The sequence below is a fragment of the Lycorma delicatula genome, chromosome 12, assembly GCF_047948215.1.
Source record: "Lycorma delicatula isolate Av1 chromosome 12, ASM4794821v1, whole genome shotgun sequence".
Classification (NCBI taxonomy): domain Eukaryota; kingdom Metazoa; phylum Arthropoda; class Insecta; order Hemiptera; family Fulgoridae; genus Lycorma; species Lycorma delicatula.
The window spans coordinates 50,628,866-50,650,051 of NC_134466.1; the positions used below are offsets into that span (position 1 = coordinate 50,628,866).

At 34.0% G+C, this 21,186-nt stretch overlaps 1 protein-coding gene across 1 annotated transcript in view; it reads left to right on the forward strand.

Moving 5' to 3' along the window:
- Lk6 (MAPK interacting serine/threonine Lk6 kinase) overlaps positions 1–21,186 on the forward strand; it is a 192,666-nt gene that overhangs the window by 17,696 nt on the left and 153,784 nt on the right. The window lies entirely within an intron of this gene.

Here is a 21,186-nt window from a genome sequence, read left to right on the forward strand (position 1 = left end):
ATTAAATGTAATTAATTCCACTTCTTTTTATATATAATATTAATACATCTTACATTAGAGTTCAGGGCTGATGTAATTATAATTGCTTTGAACTATTTTACCGGGTTTTTGACACTGTTTGGAGATCATCCAGTTTTATTATTATGAACCTCGCGGTTTTTTTTTAAAATCTAATTTTAAATTTTTTGACGTAGCGGAAGTATAAGAAGAGTCCATCCCCTCTGCTTTTTGTGATTTTCTTTAGACTACGTACCGACTAAAATACGTAATTACAGTTTAGCTAGTTGTAATCGCTGTCCTCATTTTGAATCCTTTTTAAATCTTACGTCTTGTTTTTATTTTCTTGAACGATGTAAATTATTTTGCCACGCTCTGGTAAAATTTACAAGTTAACCGTTGTATAGTTGTATATGTCAGTGTTATATATAACACAAAAAAATAGTTACACACACACACACGTGTGTGTGTAACTATTTTTTTTCCTAAATCAATTCTTTTAAGACCCGTATCACCTCTGCACTAATAAATTTAAATATGTGTAACTGAACCCAATCCATTGAAGTACAGAAATAAGACAACTTTTACCTTATTTTTTATTTTTCATATAATTTTTTACAAAAGCACTTTCGTGGGTTCCCGTATGATTAGTGGCATGTAATATTTAAATAAAATTACATATCAAACATAAAATTAAAAGAATAAATGATTAAAATTATAATTATATATATATATACAAAAACATTTGAAGTCAATTAAATATAATTAAATTAAAATAAAAACAAAATAATGACATGTTTATGGCTCGACAAATACCATAGAACTGCCATTGGCAGTTCTGTTTTAACGTTATGTTTGACATGTAATTTTATACAAATATTACATACGACTGATGATGCGGGAACCTGCAAAAATACTTTCGTAAAAAAAATATAAAAAATAAGGAAAGAGCTGTATTATTTATGTACTTGGGTGGATTGCGTTGAATTTTATATATAATTATGTGTCGTCTATGTTTGTATGATTGCTTGTACGGGCTGCATGTACATAAAAAATTACTACTTTTTGTTGTCTCAACAGATTTCCGGAAAGGTTTTTTTGTTTTATTTTGAGATAGCTTAATTACAGATTACCAGTCTTCTTCTGAACATTCTTAAACTGACCGTTTCTGAAACGGCAATGCTTTTAATCGTTTTCGTTTTAATTTCCTCGGACTGAACACCAGATTGAAATGTAGTTTTATTTAAAAAAAAAAAGTACGGATATTTATAAATGCTTTACTCTTGTGATCGTATTAATTAAGGTAAAAATGTGGTATTTAAGTATTAGTTGTTGACTGTGCTACTCCACTGCAAAAGGGATATCCGAATCATGCAATGTTAATACTTTTTTAATGATTTCTTTTTGTAGAAAGAAAAAAAAACAATTCAGTTTGGTTTCTTTTTTTTGTTGGTGGGGGGGGGGGGGGAGAAGGTAAGAGGCTGAAATTGTTTTTTTTTTTTCTATTTCTAAACTGGAAATTTTTAAATATTAAGTTTAAAATTTTATCTATGAGTTTTATATTTTAAAATAAAACATGTTTGATAGTTCCGGCGTAGAAAAAATCGGTATTACTTTCAAAATAAATAAAAAATTTACTTATCGAAAATGTAAAAAAAAAGTTATGGTTTAACAGAGTTCCAGGGAGTTGGTTTAACGTAGTTATCAAAGGTATATTTTTACCGAGTCGAATTTGATTTAAAAATAAAATCGTGGTATTGAGACTGATGTGGGAAAAATTAATAAAATAAATTAAATTCTATGTTTTATGTAATTAGAGATCTTCTTTGTTTAAATAAATAAAATAAGATAAAATTGGGGGCAAAAGAAAAACCTGACTAATTTTTACTTCCTTTTACGAAGTAAAAGAAGTATTATGATCGGGAAAAATTTTGGTTTTTAGTTTTCAACGGAGGTATTCATTTTGACCATTCCTGAATTCATTTTGATTAGTTTTGGCGTAACTTCTGTACGTACGTACGTATCTCGCATAATTCAAAAAACTATTAAACGTAGAATGTTGAAATTTTGGCTGTTGTAACATCTGGTTGTTTACCTCCCTTCTGATTGGAATCGACTGGACCAAAAGCGTCCAAAATATCCAAAAAAAAAATTGGATTTTAGACTTTTTCTTAATGCAGTAATACGTCATTGAAAGCTTTTCAACGATATATCATAAGTGGTACTTATTTTCATTTGTTTCATAGTTATAGCCGAATGAAATTTTAATTAATGAAATATTTGGATATTACAAGGGGAAGGCACATCGGTTTGAATCCGACTTCATATACATGATTTTTAAACATTTTTTTGTAATTTAAATATATTGATTTATTAATAATTTTAATCCGCGATTGAAAGATAATAAAGAAAAAGATAAAAAAAGAAAATTTTAAAAAATAAAAAATTATTAGTGAAATAAAATTTTATGTACTTTTCATTTTAATTAAACAATTTTTACAGTGGTTAATAATTATTAATAAGTCAATATATTTAAATTAAAAAAAAAGTCGGATTCGAACCGATGTGTCCGTGGTTACGTATCCGACACGTTCTCACTTATACCACACAACTATTTGAGCGATGTGAACCAAAATTAATATATAAACTAATATAAAATGCTGATAAGTACACCACAAAAAAATGTGATGTAATGTGGTGTCCACCATAATGCAATTGTGTAACTGTCCACTTTATTAAAAAAACTGGAGGATCGTATCTCACTTGAAAATGAAATAACGGTTAAATGAAGTGCAGCAAAAAATGTGTATATGTAATTTAATAGGCTTACAAGGAAGTCATATGGTATCCACATCATTTTCATATAATCCTAATAATGATTATGCTAAGTTGAAATTTTACTAATGAGAAAACAGGTTCTGAGCAGGGTACTACTTATTTTTTTAATTTTTCATAATTCTCGTTTACTTCTAAAAAAACTTGCATCACGCACAAATATTACAATAAATAACAAGCTTTTAATGTTACGTAAAAGGTTTCAAAACCTTTTGACGTTTATAAGAAACTTAATATCAGTTCATAGAAAAACTTAATGGCGCGTATTTCCTGTTAAGAGGGAACTTAAATCTGAAAATAAGTAATTGTAATTACAAAACATAATGAAATATGACTTAAGGAGGATAATGAGGTATTGATTACTAAGGTTGAGGAATTTTAGAAGCGGGAGAATTTTGTTACTTTTTACGTAATAAAATGGATGAATGAAGTATGGCAGATAGTAAAGAAGGATTGGAACAAGCAAGGAAAGCTTTCAAGCGGTTAAGAAATTGCTAGTATTTAGCAGATTCGTAGTAATGTTCTGAAAATATTTTTGTAGAGTAGTTTATGGTAGTGAAACATTGCCGATAGGAAAATAAAGCTGTTAAATATAATTCAAAGAAATTTGTTACTTAATCAGTTGTGATTTTGTTTACATTGGCAACGGCCATACGGGCTCTTTGTGATTGGTCGTTGTGTTTGACAGCGGCCATCTTGCATTGATCTGATTGGCTTTCCTTTGTTTACATTTTCATCTGATTTATTAGCCTCTTATTTATTAAAAACTGTACAAATTAAAAATAGATGGATAGATTTATTAGAAATAGATGAAAACAATCTTTGATGCGGGTTATATATATCCTGCTAAAATTTGAGCTCAATCGGTGCAGAACATTTTGAGTTTTTGAAGCCGTACACAAACGAACTAATTTTCCTAAGAAAAATATTTAAAAATTTTGAAAACCGGGATTCACTTTTTAGGAAAAACAATTATATTTTTTAGTGTAAAATTTATTTCGGTTAATTTAAATTGCATAGTTTCAGCAAATTCTATTATAGTATTTTTTGAATTTATTTATGTATTCAGTTTCCTTCTAGCTGAAACCCTCCCCCCTCCGCACCGGAATTTTGGGTATACTTTTTCATCCGGGATATAAAATAAGAATTGTTAGGTGGAAAAACAGCAACATATGAAACTAATTTTATTGTAATTAATACGGTATCGCTCTTTATTTTTGTTAATAATTTTTTAAAAGGATTTATTTACTATTTATGCTAGCTATTAGTTCACAAACGCTTATTACATTTTGTTTGTAGGATAATTTTAATGAACTTGTTGAAAGAAATCAAGCAGTAGAGGTTAAAGCTCATTGTTATCATATTTATACTTGTGCTTTATTTAAACATTAGTTATTCAAAGCGTGCGCTCGTATATCATAAAATTTTCAAGGAGAAACACGTACCTATAATGTAAATTCCTGTGCCATTGTATTTAATTATTTCAGCTTTTGCGTGTATATATATATATATATATATATATATATATATATATCTGTGTGTGCAAATGTTAAAAAGGGTGGGTAAATGTGCCCTTTTTCGTAAATAGTGTTTAAGCATGGATATTTTGATAGACTAGTGGTTAATGTTTTTAGCGAGCCCCCCACTCCGCGCTCGACCTTTCCTTCTTAGTGTTTGTTTGTTTTTTTTTTTGTATACGTATGTTTTAATGTAATATTTAGTTTTCCACTGACAATATATATTCTTTATTTTGTAGGCAGTATTAAATTGTTATTATATTTTTAATTTATTTATTTACGTGTATGGTGCCATAATCGACCTTTTGAATACATTTTTATTGGTTAATCCTATCATACATTAAGCGTTCATTGTTAATAGTTTCTGTTATTTGTTTAATTAAATTTTAAGCTGTGTAATTTTATATACCCAATGCTGTATTTAACTTATTTATTTTTTAAATTTTATTTAACTCGTATGTATATTAAATAGTAATTAAAAACAAAATTTCATATGTATATTACCCGATGTTTTTAGATAAATAATTGTACGTTCAATCGATTATAAATTATTCGTACGTTATATAATACGCACGTGTACACATATATGATAAAAAACTTTGTCGACTATTTCACCACTAATTTTTCAATTTCCCAGAAGATAGCGTAGCTATCACCTTTATCGACCTTGTAAAGGCGTTCAATAATGTGAACTGGAACAAAATTTTCATTGTACTGAAAAAGAGAGGGATCAGATTGATCTGAACTTTGTATAGAAATGAGGAGGCAATCATCAGAATGGGAGGAGATCAAGAAAGAGTAAAAGTGCATAAGGAGGGAGGAGTTGTCAACTGTTACCTATTTTGTTTTAACTCATGTTCAGGAGGCATGAGATGAAGTGAGAGAAGAAGTCAGACTGAGCATTAGAATCCAAGGAGAGAAAATTGAAGCGATACGATTTGCGTACGACATTGTCGTGATCGCAGATATTAAAAAAAGGATATGATCGACATTATTGAAAAAATGGACGCCATATTTACTGAAGATTACTACAACCTTAGATTAAGCAGAACAAAAACCAAAACAGTGGCACTTGGTCGGATATATAGATTAAACGGAATGGTGAGATTCTCCAAAAGATTAACGAATTTAAATACCTAGGCAATGCAATTACGCCAGACGGGAGAAGTTCCAAGGAAATAAAAATAAAAATTGCGCAAGCAAGAATTTCCCTTAACAGGAAGAAAGAGTTGTTCTGCACTACCAATATAAATCTAGATATAAGGAAATAGCTTCTAAAAACGTACTGGAATTAGTTCTGTACGGTAGCGAAAGTTGGACGATCGGAATTGCGGATAGAAGGAAGGTGGAGACCTTTGAAATTTGGTGTTACAGGCGAATGCTTAGGATCAGATGGATTGATAGTTACAAATAATGCACTGCTTAGCCGGATGAATCTTCTGCTCTTCAGCAGAAGGTGATGAATGCTCTCACAAAGAGAAGAGACACGCTAATTGGCCACATACTACGACATAGTTAGCTGCTCCAAATTATTGTCGAGGTAATGATTGAAGGGAACAGTCATCGGGGAAGTGGAGGGCTGGAGTATATCAAGCAAATTATGAGGGAAGTGAATTGTGAAATCGATATCCAACTGAAAAGGAAGGCTCAGGATACAGGATTTAACCCACCGGGTTGGTCTAGTGGTGAACGCGTCTTCCCAAATCAGCTGATTTGGAAGTCGTGAGTTTCAGCGTTTAAGTCCTAGTAAAGACGGTTAGTTTAATACAGATTTGAATACTAGATCGTGGATACCGGTGTTCTTTGGTGGTTGGGTTTCAATTAACCACACATCTCAGGAACGTTCGAACTGAGACTGTTAAAGACTACAGTTTATTTACACTCATATATATCATCCTCTGAAGTATTATCTGAAAGGTAATTACCGGAGGCTAAACAGGAAAAAAAGAAAGATAGGATAGAGGACTTAATAGACTTGGTGTTAACCAATCATAGGATTGAATACAAAACAGAGAGAGCGTAGCTAGAAAACTGAAATTTTGCATAAATATTTCATCGGAGGTTTTCAGGAAATTTAATAAAAAAATATTTAAATTAACTAACGCCTGAGAGTTTGATTAAATAAAGGTTGAAAAAGGATGCCGATGAATTGAAAACTTCCGTTCCGTAACGGAAATTTTGATCCGTTATGTGTTTCAATAGTAGTACAAAATACAGAATTTGATAATTGAAATTCATAAAATAGATACAATTATATACAAATTAAGCAATTCAAGAAATAATAATGTTTTGATTTAGCACTACCAATAAGAAAAACTTGTGTGCTGGGTGGCGTGGTAGTTAAGATTATATTATCACATTCCCGTAGTTTCAATCGGTAATAAACAATGAACAGTAAATAAAAAAGTCTTAAATGATTAAAATAATAAGGTAAGTAAAACGAATTAATAATCTATAACAATTAGGTTCCACCATTAATCATTATAAATGGTCAGATGTAATTAAGATGATTAGAACGTACAATAATGTTAGAAAAATCTTCTATATTCGATTTCAGCAAATCATTCACTCGATTTATGCAATTCGGTGTTAAGTAAATACTTAAATACTTATTTACCAAGTAGTAAAATTACTATTTGTAAAGCCAAATTGGTAGGTTACAACAATTTTATTTGAATTTAATTTTTAAAACCGATTTCTAAAAAATATTTTTAAAATTATACCTTGATCTTTTTTTTTAATTTCTAGGCTTACATCTCTGAAAATTAAATATTTAATTTTTTATTCAACTTATTAAAACGTGTATACCAGATTGTTTTTTTTTTTTTTTTTGTTTTTTTTAAATAAACATTCTTGTGTGGAATAACAATTAGCTTGAAAATAATTAATTGGAAAACGCCTGAAATGAATGAATACAGTGATAAAACAAGAGATAAATATTAAACATTAAAAAACATGAGTGCCAAAAATAAAAAAAAACCTTGCTGTTTAATACAGCATATAATGGTCTCTCCGTTGATTAGTAGTGCTCACACGGCATTGCGCAAGAGTTTAAGATGGATCCGTACAGGATTCGTGTTGTTCACGAGTTGTTAACTGCAGATATTGGAAAACGTGTAGCTTTTTGTTAGAGGTTCAAGTCATCTGTAACGCTAGACGGGGAAGAACTCGATGACTGGTTTTGGGCTGACGAGGCATTGTTCCACCTGGATGGATACGTGAATGTACTCCATCGACGCATTTGATGTACGGAAAATCAACTTCAGCTGTACGAGCCTCCTCTGTAAGGACAAAAAGTGAATGTTTGGTGTGCAATTTCACGTAGGCCAGCCAATCTTCGTGACATTCTTTCACAGCACAGTGAACAGTGAGCGCTACATATAGATGGTGCAACAATTTGTTAACGCTATACATGCAGACCGGATAGAGTACACTTGGTTTCAGCAGGACGATGCTAAGGCTAACATAATCAACAACACTATGACTTTCCTTTTGGATCCAGTGTTTTCATGGACAAAGTGATTTCGAAGGGGTTGCGGCCCCTTCGGTCTCCTGATTTATCCCCTCCTGACCTTTTCTTTTGGGAGATATTTTAAGGATGCTGCTTACAAAACATCCTTACGCTGTTCCCGAATTGAAGAGCGATCCTAATATTAAATATTAAATATCCTAATATTTAATATTAAATATTAAATATCCTAATCCCTAATATTAAAACCTGGAATAACAATAGACTCGGAGATGTCAATTTTTACATGACACAATTACTGACGGGGCACGGCTCTTTCGGTCAGTATCTGTATAGGATCGGGAAGAGAGCCACCCCGCAGTGCATCTATTGTCCAGAGAACGACGATGCCGAACATACGTTGTTCATATGTCCAAGATGGGCCGTTAACAGAGGTCAAATAGTAATTAATGGTCTTACACCAGAAAATCTCATAAACCGGTTGGGGTACAACAATGAGAACTGGGAATGGTTCCGCAGGTTCGCCGGGGAGGTCCTGCGGGCCAAAGAGGATGAAGACAGAAGAATGGGAGTATAAACAGTAGGGTAGGGCGGACAGTCACTCCATGGAGGGCCTGTACGCCTTGGTGTGCGGGTACCTGAGAAGGGGGTGAACTCCAGGGGAGTTTGAGTTTGGGTTAAAATAAAAGACCAAGTCCCGGTCGGCGGGGTCGTCCCTGCGGGAGCCTAGGCTCTTTGTGGGGTCGGCGCTGTCGATTAGAGGCCAAAGGCGTAAAGACCGAGTCCCGGTTCCCTGCTGAGGCGTTGGGGGACGGCATAGCCGGACCTTGGCTCTAAAGCGGGGGATTAGAGGCAGGCAATGTAAAACAAAAGATCCGAGACCGGGGAGGCAAACCTGCCGTGCCGGACGTATAGCCGGCGGGTGGGAGACGCCTCCTTTGAGAGTAAAAGGACACTCTCCCCGACTGAGTATACTTAATTGGATATCCGGTCGGGGAGAGTAGGGGGGGGGGAAAAAAAACGTCGTATTCAGTTATGTAAATCGCATAATGGAGGCCGCTTTCAACAAATATTGTAACTTACTCATTTTCCGATAAGGCTGCGTTACTTCCTGTATTAAATTTGTGTCGAGATTATTTGAAGTTAACGTTTTCATCGCCATGTTCCTGTATTTCAAAAATTTTATTATCAGTTAAATTGATTTTAGTAATATATGACAAGTGAGCGGTGGGACACCCAAGCTAGTGGTGTAGGGCACCACGCTTATTCCGCTCACGCAGTTAGGTTAGCTCTAGGAGCTAATTAGGTTATCGGTTGCGTATCGAGGCACAGTAGCCGTTTGTGGCACGGACATTCGGTTTTATGCTTTAGGGCAACCGAATGGGATGGTGGCGGGAGAAATGCCAGAAAAAATATAGTTAAATTGAGCCTAAATTATTTTTTAACGTTACGAGAACTTTTATCAAATTAACTTTACGGCTAAACAAAAATATAATTCTTGGAATTTTAATTGTTTGTAGTACAAGACCTGGTTCTTAGAAGAAGAAATGATATTTTCCGGTTTTATAATTTTTTTGGAGCATATTGTAATTTTAGTACCTTACTTAACAGTTGAATATTAGTGTTGTAATTTTTACTGCTTGTTCCTCTCCTATGGGGCTTCAAACCAAACAATTCCTCCATTGTTATCACCTTTATAGAGATATAAGGCGTCAAAAATTGTATATTTTGAAAAATCTTGCACTTTTGATCTTTAAACAGTAAATGAAGAGCTCATCAGACTTCAGAATCATAAATAGGCTCTCTAGATTTATGTTAAAAAATGGTATAAATATTAGAACCCTTACCTTCACATTGAAATGTGAAAAAATTGAAATCTTTCTAAATGTTTTCATTCAGAGGTGATTTTAGGGCATATATATGTAGAATACAATGATATGTTTGAAATCTCTTAAGTCAGTCGAGGCCAACTGGAGGAAGTTTGAGACCTTCGCGACCGAAGTCCTCACCGCCAAGTTGTCAGAGGGGATGAGAAGAGGGAGGGTTCTAGATGATGTCAGAGTAGGGAAGGGTGGATATCCCCATCCGTGAGTGGTCGCATGCTTAGGTGTGCGGCCTACAATGATCTGGTGGGGACTCCAGGGGCCAGTAGGTGGGGAAAACGTTAAGACCGAGACCCGTCTGCGGAGGGGGGGGATGCTGGGAACGGCATAGCGGGCCTGGTTCTTCCCTTTCCCGTGGTTACAGGCGGCAGGCAATGGTAATGACCCAGACCCGGTCTCTGACGGGCGGGCTGGGAACAACATAGTCGGGTCTGGTTACCCAGGGGATTTGAGGCAGGCAACAGAAGATCCAAACGGGGGGGGGGGGGGAGGCGACCTGCCGTGCCGGGTTTTTAGCCGGTGGGTGGGGAAGCCTCCTTTGAGTTAAAGGACATGCCCCCGGGCCGAGTATACTTAATTGAATGTCCGGCCCGGGGATGTAGGGATATAAAAAAAAAGTCAGTTTTTGATATATTAGAAAAACCGCAAATGCCAAAAATGCAACAGTTAGCGTACGGGAATTGTAAAATTTAACCTAGTGCATACAAACATTTTTTTTAAATAAAAAAGATCGGTTTTGAACTTTAAATATGAGAGCGTGAATATACAAAAATCAAAAACGGTTATTTAATTTTAGATCGGTTGATTTGATACGATGACCCATCGTTATTTTAACCAAAAAATTTACATATATATTTTTGGATGGATGTAAATAATATATGTAGTTGTAAAATCGTAAAAGACTTCTATTTGTAAAAAAAAAGTGTTTTAAAATTTACGATATCGTAGGATAAAATGCTGTAAAAAGTCATATGTTCTTGCACAATTTTGTTGTATAAAAGGCTTTTAATAACGCTAAAAGGTTTTTTTTTTTAATGAATAAGGGACATCGAAATACATATTTTTGTGTTTTACTGACCATAAAAAGCAGTCATTATTTTGATTTGTACCTCGTTTTTTTGTGTTTTTTTTTTGATGTAAGATTATAAAAAAATTTAATAATTTTATTTGTCATTTTTATACTGTATTAAAAATAAAATTACGAATAACAAGACGTTTTTTATATCCTATACCGGGATATTTGTGTATGTCACCTCATTTTTTTTTTTTTATTAATAGCGCTATATGATCCTGGTCTCGAAGTGGCCCGATTATCCGGAATTCATTATATTATATATCATCTAAATAAATCGAGAGATTCTGTATAACCTTGAATTCATGTAGAAAAGTGGTCGTCTCATTATATGTATGTAATAATTTTGAAATTATAAGATGTTCTTATTATTTATCTCCGATATCTGTAGACTAATTCATCGAATTTTTAAAAATAAATGAATAAATTACTCCTAAGTAAAATTTATTTTTTTTCTGAACGTCATTTGCGGGAATCGTAGATTCTTATCTTTTACTGAATATGAATTAACAACCGAAAAATATTGCTAGAACAAAAGTTACGGTACTATTTAGGTTCCAAGTTTTATACTTCTCATCTCATAAATTCAAACGTTATAGTGGTTTTTGAGTTTTAAGTGAACTGGGCTCAAAGAAACACATGAAAAATTAGTTTTTTTGTAAATGTATATTTGTAAATTTCAGTTCAGAGATTAAAGCAGTTAGATTTATTGAAACTTATTTAATTCAAAATTTAACTACTCAAACGTAATTAAAAAAAAAAAAAATAATAATATGTTATTTGTTCGGGATTTAGGTTGTTTTTTTTATATGCAGTAAACTGCGCAGTTCTTTTCACCGTCATTATATTATTATGTAGTAAAAAAGAAGGAAACAATATGAAACAAAGACAGCAGGTGTGTTTTATGAGCGAGTAGTATTTGGTTATTTCTCCGATAGAGTGCATCTTTTTAGCTAGAGTTAAACCAACATAACCAATTTATTGCTTATTAATATAATATGTAAGGAAACCTTGAATACTGATAAGTTTAGTTGTCCAGTTATAGAATTCTTAACAGTTGACTAGTACATATATTTAAATTTCAGTTATGTATTAATAATAAATTAAAAATAAATAATTTATTATAAAATTTATGCATAATTTGTATGGCGCCTGACCGTTTTATCTTTAATAATTATGTAGGCTACTGTTGTTTTTAATTTTATTCTTGTTTGTTGTTTACTGCAAAAAAATTGACGCGTGGTAACCCTGTACACTATTACCACTTTATTAATGTGTTATTTACTTACTTTATATATATATATATATATATATATATATATATATATATATATATATATATATATACACACTCGTACACAAAAGTAAACAAAGATAATATATATTTATAAAAAGGTTACAGCAGTTAAAAAAAAATCGTACTTGACAAATTATTAGAGATAATCAAACAAGTATTTTTTTTTTAATTCACCAAATCAAGAAGTTTTTTTTATATACCTTGAATGTTTCGATATTGAGTTTCGTTGTCTCTCTGCAAACATCGAGCCGATAATAATCGACTTCTGCCCATGTCCGCTAGATCTTCGCAGGTGTAACTGTGGCAATAGAAGTGGTGATCCGTTGTCTTAAATGTTATACATCCCTGATTTTTTCGCTGAAGACAGTGTTTTTAACGTATTCCCATAGAAGAAAGTTTAAGGGTGTCAAATGTGGTTTCCTCGGAGACTAAAGCACAGGACCGGCCTTCTTGATCCAACGATTGGGGATTCTTTCATTGAGAGCTCGTCGAACGCGTAGGCTAAAGTGTACTGGCGCACTATCTTGTTGAAGCAATACAGCAATATTGTTCAATTGGCGCACCCACACTTCATCCTAGGCGTTCGACGCGCTCTCAGAGAAAGATTCCGTAATATTTAGGTTGGTAGAGGGCCGTTCCTGTGCTTTGGCTTCCGAGAAGCCCAGATTTGACGTCCATGGAGGTTTTTCTACGGAGATATGTTAAAAAGTTTGTTTACTGTGAAAAAATCAAGGATTTACAACATTTAAGACAATAGAGCACTGCTGCTATTTCCGCAGTTACGCTTGCAATGATCCAGGGGACCTGGGCAGAAATCGATTATCGGCTGGATGTTTGCAGATCGATTATCGGAGGCTCATATTGAACATTCTAAGGTAACGATTTTTTTTGAGTTAGTGAATTTAAAAAAAAGGACTCGTTTGATTATCTTAAGTAATTTCTGAAGTACGATTTTTTTAAACTGCTGCAACTTTTATATATATATATAAATTTAGGTATACTTTTAAGGTTTTTAATAGTTGCTATTTTATACTAGCTGTGATATTTCTTTGCCGACGACTCTGAGTTTATACAATCTAGGTAGAAGTATGAGTGACCCACCGGGAGGTTGGTCTAGTGATGAACGCGTCTTCCCAAATCAGCTGATTTGGAAGTCGAGAGTTCCAGCGTTCAAGTCCTAGTAAAGTCAGTTATTTTTACACGGATTTGAATAATAGATCGTGGATACCGGTGTTCTTTGGTGATTGGGTTTTTAATTAACCACACATCTCAGGAATGGTCGAACTGAGACTATACAAGACTACACTTCATTTACATTCATACATATCCTCTGAAGTATTATCTAAACGGACCGGAGGCTAAACGGGAAAAAGAAAAGAAAGCTTTTTTTTAAATTGTTTTTATAAGTTGTGTTATAAAAGTAAAGTATATACTTTAGCTGTGTGTCGACTAGACTTCATTTATGTTGTTTTTATTTATTAATTCTTATAAATATTTTGATACAATTTTTTAAACTGTATCTTTAAGAGAGGTCAGGGTGAATGGGAGTTATTTATGATTTGCACACACCCATCACAACATACTCATTCTAATTTTTTAATCAATAATTAGTTGAGATAATTAATTTTAATTTTAATTCACCGTCCGTATACATTTACACAGAATTGTTGCACGTGATTTTTTTTTTTTTGTTGTGATAATTGGAATAATCATTTTTATTAAATTCATTTAACCCATACATATTTCACGTGTTACGTAATTTAGATTTTCGCTTATCTAGCAATGGTGAACTTAATGGTAAGTTAACTTATGAAAAAAAAACTTTTTTTACGGCGTATATTTTATCTTGTGATAATTGTACATAGGGTCTTATTTAGTGGTAATTTTTTTTCTCGTCTGTCATTTGAATGGTTTCATTCGTATCTGTTCTATTATGATAATCTTACTTCAGATTATTCGTAATTATAAGATTCTTCATTTTAAATTATTTAATTCAAGCATATAAATTATTTTTATTTATATCATACGAAATTTTACAAACTACTTTTGTGCTTGAACAGAGTCCCAGTCCCAAAACTTGACGATGTCGCCGAGGAGCTCGTTGAATACGTTGTCTCAAGCCGCCGATCGCCACACGTGTTCAGCCACATACGAATCTAAATAGCGGCGAGCTGTGCCTCTTTATTTTTTGTTCCGCCACCTTACCGACCCGGATTTAACTTCAAACTTGTTCGTTATCTGAGGCATTCACAGTCACGAACGGTGTTATCAAATCTTTACTAGGCGCTGGGTTCGCGCATCCGCGGTTAGTTTGAGGGAATCCTAGGTTGGATGTGAAGATTTCCGTTTGAGGCCTACGTGAAGGCGAAATTTGATTTATATTTTACTGATGCAAATGTCTACCGAGGCATTTACATCGGTGGCATCCTGACCGAGGCCTGGTTGATGACTGTGAGGTGTAATCAGTTAGAGGGTCTAAAGACGACCTCCGGTAAAGCCCGTCAGGGTTTGGAACGGAGGGGGTGGTGTGGCAACCGGTAACGTCACAAGATGTGTGTCTTCCCTCTACGAGGTTGGAATGGGTATTAGCCTTTAACATAGATACAAACGAACCTTAACCTAATATTCGCAGCGCGCTGTGTTAGAATGGCCTCCCTCTAATCAGAAAGAACCTTTTTTTTAGATAACTGTAAAATATTAGTTAATGGAAAATGTTAGGAAACTATTTAATAATAAGAAAGGCATATTGCTATACAGTGGTAGAACTGAACACTTTCAAGAGAAAAATTCGAATTTTTTTTTTAGCTGGGATAAAAGATACTAAGGCGTTGCCGCCGAGAGACTGACTATAGGTGACGCGTAACGTCTGTAAGAAAAGAAAACTACGATTTTTTATGCGACATCGGAAAGGTTTGTGGTTTGGTAAGAGAAATTTGTTTTCCTTTACCTGCACCTGTTTATAAATGGTATTTTAAAATGGAAAATTTATGAAAAACTGTTAAACGTATCTCCTTCAATGTAATATCACGAAACCTTTATGTAAAATTTATAAAAATTGGAACATATGTTTTGCTTTTATAAAACTAAATTTAACTCTAAAAATAAGTAGGATCTTCCTAGTTTGGGCAGTTGCATTAAGTTTTGATACTTTCGATTTTATTATTGCATATAATATTTTACATGTTCTTCAAAATACTATTTGTGTACCTCATAGCGGGTGTTTGAAATAGGATGCAACCCTAAGATTAAGATGGTAGAAGTCACGGATTGGTAAATTTTATTTCTCCCTACATTTCAGCTGGCAACACTGTACTCAAGATTAGCAGTTTATAACAAATGTTATAAATGTCCTTCTTATGCACTAGTGCTATACCGGTATAAATTCGTTTCTATGTCGTTAATTATGTCGTTTCCCAAGGACGAACGTGTGTTTATTATTGAGAATTATTGCGCGTATAAATCTTAACGAATGAGTAAAAGGATTGTTTATGATAAAATTTCCCAATTCTCCAGTTCCTAATAAGTTGACAATGTCGCGTTTGATTACAGGTGATGTTCTGGAGGATGTGAAATAACGTTTGACTCTCACCCAGAAAATCGCTCAGAAAGTTATCTTCACAGGCTGGGCTTTCACTAAGTACAGCTTTCAGGGCTATTTTTGTTTCTTTTTCCTGTTTAACCTCCGGTAACCTTTCAGATAATACTTCAGCGATGATATGTATGAGTGTAAGTGAAGTGTAGTCTTGTACAGTCTCAGTTCGACCATTCCTGAGATGTGTGGTTAATTGAAACCCAACCACCAAAGAACACCGGTATCCACGATCTAGTATTCAATTCCATATTAAAATAACTGACTTTACTAGGACTTGAACGCTGGAACTCTCGACTTCCAAATCGGCTGATTTAGGAAGACGCGTTCACCACTAGACCAACCGGTTGGTTTTTCAGGGCTACTAAAAAAATTACAATCGCATCGGTGTCGTTCAAGACTGAAAGAAGTTAAACGGAAAAAGTTTACAGTAATATCGTCGGTTTTATCTTCTTGTTAATGACTACGGATTGAAATTTTCAATCCGGATAAATCCCAATAAATACGGATCGTATTTATTTCAGCGACGAGGCATGGTTACACTCGGATGATTTCATTAACAGCCAGAACTGTCGAATATGGAGCGCTGAAAATCCTCACGCGTTTCGTGAACGATCATTACACGCACGTAAAATTGGTGTTTAGTGTGTGATCTCCCGACATCGTAGGGACTTTTTTTTTTGACAAATCTGTAGACGGTGTGATTAATCGAAACTTAATCGAACCAGCAGGATAACGTAACGTGTGATACTGCTGATGAAACGCTGGATATGTTACGAGAATTTCTTGGCTATCGTTTGATATCAAAAGGGTTTTGGTTTCCAAGATCCCGAGATCTTACACTGGATTTTCCTTTGGGGATATTTAAAAAGTTGCCTTTTTAAAAACAATCCTCAGACACTTGATGAATTAAATGTATTGAAAATGATATTTTACACATTACCGATCAAACATTACGAGAAGTAGCTGCAAATGTTATGAAATGTGTATGAATCTACATTGGGATCACAGGAACGAGATGTTCGCTTCGCATAGTTTTATTTTCAAGATTTCTAAGACTTTCTTGGTATTTTTAAACATGGTAAATTGTTATCAAAGTAATTTTTTTTTTTAATTAGACCGTAGTTTTATGTATGTTTTCGAACATATTTTCACTTATTATTCTTTTTTATACAAAGATTTGTACGTAAGTACCGAAAATAGTATTACTTAGAGATGAAACGTGTTGCCGATTTGATTAAAGTTTATTGATACAAGCGGACATTAGAATTATTTACAATCGGACAGTTTATTCACACCCATGAGGTCTATAGTCGATTTGAAATGACTGTAATACTATGTAGACTTCTATTATATGCCGATCCATTTGGCGCGCATCGGTAGGTTAACTTGGTCATGTGATACATACCTTAAACCTAACTACGTTATTCCCCCTTATTTCGTAATTAACATCATAAAAAAAGTGTATACCGACACCGTTCTGATGGCAAAAAACCAAATTATCCGTGTGTTGATAATGCAAATTCGATACTATTGAGAAACTTAGGATTTAATCTCGTATCAAAATTTATTTACGAAGGTTTGTAAGATTATATTTTCGTAGTGAAGTATTTTTAAAATGCTTTCTGGGTAGTCTTAAAGTTATTTCGGTTTGAATAAGCTCTTCCTGTTTCTGTAAAATAGAATCAATTTCTGTTAGTGCGCGTGTGCTTGTCAAGATGATCGGGATATTCAGAGAACTACGTGTGAGAGAGCACGTGCGGTAGTGTTAGTTTAATAGATGGATGACCTTTTGTTCTTTCTATCTATTTATATCATTTATTTTTATTTTCATAGTCGATCAAGCCTATCTTTAAAAATATATTTTTTTAAATTTTTATCTATTCCTTAGTCTACATTGTTATTTATTTATTTACTGCTTATTTATTTATTTGTAACTCTACAAAGCAATGTAACATAAGATAAAAAAAATATATATATAAAGGACATAGAACTACAGTACCTGTATCATTTTTATAAAAGATCTGACGATATTCTGGTTAAAAAATACGAAATAGGATTTATTTATTTCGTACTAACAGGCGGTATTAACAGTGGGCAGAAACTAAATTTTGGGCTTGTAGTATACGTTCTTGTGATGAACAGAGTAAATAAAAACGTAATTTTCATAGATTCAAATATTTCGATAAATTAAATCGATATCGTTAATTGAATTACACCGATTAATAGAAATGTAGTCGAGTTCATAAGATAATGTAATATATAAATGAGAAGGTTTGTGGCGGTTCTGTCCGTTTGCAACAGCATCACGGATGAATCAAACGACCGATTGCGTTCACATTTTCAGAGACATTCGTGTTATCATTCAAGAGGAAAAATTCACGACTAACACGAATGTATTATTCGTGAATTTTTCCTCTTGAATGACGACCTAATACCCGTTTTTCCATGTAAAAATAATAGATTATGCGTTTTATAACATATCCGATTTTCAGTTCTTTGCCTTGACCCTGTTCCCGAGATTAAGTGCATTCTAAGGTAATGGAAAAGGGAACCAAAAGGGATATGTTCGTCTACACCAGCAGTTTCTATGCCACCCACCGGGTTGGTCCGGTGGTGAACGCGTCTTCCCAAATCAGCTGATTTGGAAGTCGAGAGTTCCAGGGTTCAAATCCTAGTAAAGCCAGTTATTTTTACATGGATTTGAATACTAGATCGTTTTAACAGACGTTATTAGTCAGTTAACAGAAGTGGAAATCAGTTCCGATTATTCCAACAAGATAGCGCACACAGCTAATAGGTCAATGACTTTTTTACGAATTGTTTTTTGTTGAACGAATCATTTCGAGTGGTTTGTGGTACGCCCGATCTGACTCCCCAAAGATTACTTTCTTCCGGGGGGGGGGAGGGGGGCACCAAACAAACAGACCAAGTACGATTGACGAACAAAAAACCTCAATAATGGCATACGTATGAGATAATGAAGTACATGAGCTGTCTAAAGAGTTTGAAAACAAATTGAAACGTGTACAGTGTTGTATTGATATTGGTGGAGCTTTTTTCAACATCTTTTATATTTTACATGTGCGTACATTTGTCGCACTGCTTTTGGTCTTACATCTCAGATTTGACGTAACCAATTTTCATCAAATTTGGCTTAAATATTTCTAAATATAGGTTATTGATCATATTAATTTTTTTCTCAAATCATTAAAAGGTGGATGGGAGATATCACGAAAAAGTCAATTTTGATTTTCTTCACAGGTACTTTAGAGAAAACTTCATTAAAGCAAATTTGTTACTTACAATGTATATATGTTTTTTACTTCCTTGTACGAAGTAAAGGAAGTATTGTAATGGAGATAAATTTCGGTTTTCAGATTTGAATGGAAATATCTATTTTGACCATCACTGAATCCATTTTGACTAGTTTCGGCGTGAGGTTTGTACTTACGTTTGTATCTCGCATAACTCAAACGACTAGCTGTTGGATGTTGAAATTTTGGTTTTTAGGACTGTTGTAACATCTAGTTGTGCAGCTCCCCTTTTGATTGAAATCGACTTGACCAAAAAAGCCCAATTTGGATTTTGAACTGTTTCTTAACTGCAGTAATAAGCTCTCATTGAGAGCTTTTCAACGATATATCATAAGTTGTACTTATTTTCATTGGTTCAGAGTTATAACCAAATAGAATTTGAATTAACGAAATATTTGGTTCTTACAAGAGGAAGGCATATCGGTTCAAATCGGACGTCATCTCCTTGTTTAACTTTTGTTTTTAATTAAAATTTATTGATTTATTAATTATTAACCTTCGATTGTAAAAAAAAAAAAACTTTTACCATAAATAATTCAATAATAACAAAAAAATAATATAGAACTCCATCGCCTAGCACAGTGCAATTACTTGCAACGAGCAGCCATTAATACGAGGTGCGACAATAAAGTAATGAGACTGATTTTTCTTTGCAAGATGTGGCAACCCTGCAGCTTGCGTAGGCACACCATCTTTGACCTTGGTCTATAAGCTACTTCTAGTCCAAGCGGCACATTGATGCAACTGTTCAGCAGTCGTGAGTTGTGCTGTAATAAGGGAACACGTGTTTGTGTCTCTCGACACAGAAATGAAACCGCAAAATATTGCTTTTTAGACATCTTGTGTTGTTTCAAAATGGTGTCCCTTGACCGCCATTTTCACTCTTGGAAATAGAAAAACGTCGCATGGAGCGATATCTGGTGAATAAGGTGGCTGTGGTAGTACTGAAATTTGTTTTGAGGTTAAAAATTGCTGTACTGACAGAGCAGAATGGGATGACGCATTATCGTGATGCAGAATCCAATTATCAGCAATGTTGGCACGGACACGAAGAACTCGTTTACGAAGTCTTTCTAAAATTTCTTTGTAGAAATATCGGTTAACTGTTTGTCTAGGAGGCACCGACTCTTTATGAACAATTCCCTTGGAATCGAAGAAGCACACAAGCATGCATTTCACTTTTAACTTTGACGTGCGAGCATTTTTTAGTCTGGGTGATCCCTTTGAGCACCATTGCGAACTTTGGCGTTTTGTCTCTGGATCGTATTGAAAAAACCAACCTTCATCACCAGTTATAACACGGCTCAACAAATCTGGATTGATTTCCGTTTGCTCTAACAGATCGGCTGCCACATTTTTCCGTGTTTCTCGCTGTTGTGTGAGATTTTTGGGGACCATTTTTGCACAAATCTTTCTCATACAAAGATCTTAATATTAGTTAATATTAGACGAACCGTTTCTCGATGATGTTGAATTCTTTTGCAATCATTTTCACGGATAATCTTCGATCAGATCGTACGATTTCACGCACCCTGGTCAAGTTGACATCTGTCCGTGAGGTTGATGGTCGTCCACTGCGGTCTTCATCTTCAACATTCGTTCTGCCTTCACTAAAAATTTTATGCCACCGAAAAACCTGAGCTCTTGACATAACCTCCTTTCCAAAAGCCTTCTGAAGCTTACCGTAAGTTGTCATCGCGTTTTCACCCAATTTAACGCAAAAAAAAGGCATACCGTTGCGCAATATTTTGCGGTTTCATTTCTGTGACGAGAGACACACACGTGTTCACTTATTACAGCACAACTCACGACTGAGCAGTTGCATCAATGTGCCGCTTGGACTAGAAGTAGCTTATAGACCAAGGTCAAAGATGGTGTGCCTACGCAAGCTGCAGGGTTGCCACATCTTGCAAAGAAAAATCAGTGTCATTACTTTATTGTCGCACCTCGTATGTCCTGTTTTTACTTACATTTCTTAATTATTTTTTTTTATATTAAAGGATGAATATTCCAAGTTCAGTTAATTTTTTCACTGGTGAAATTTGAACAGAAAGTTGCCATTGAAAAATTCATGAAAGACTTTACGCTCACTCGTTATTAATTTTTTTCCCTGTTTAGCTTCCGGGAATTACCTACTTCAGTGGATGAATGAGGATGATAGGTATAAGTGAAGTATAGTTTTGTACAGACTCAGTTCGACCATTCCTAAG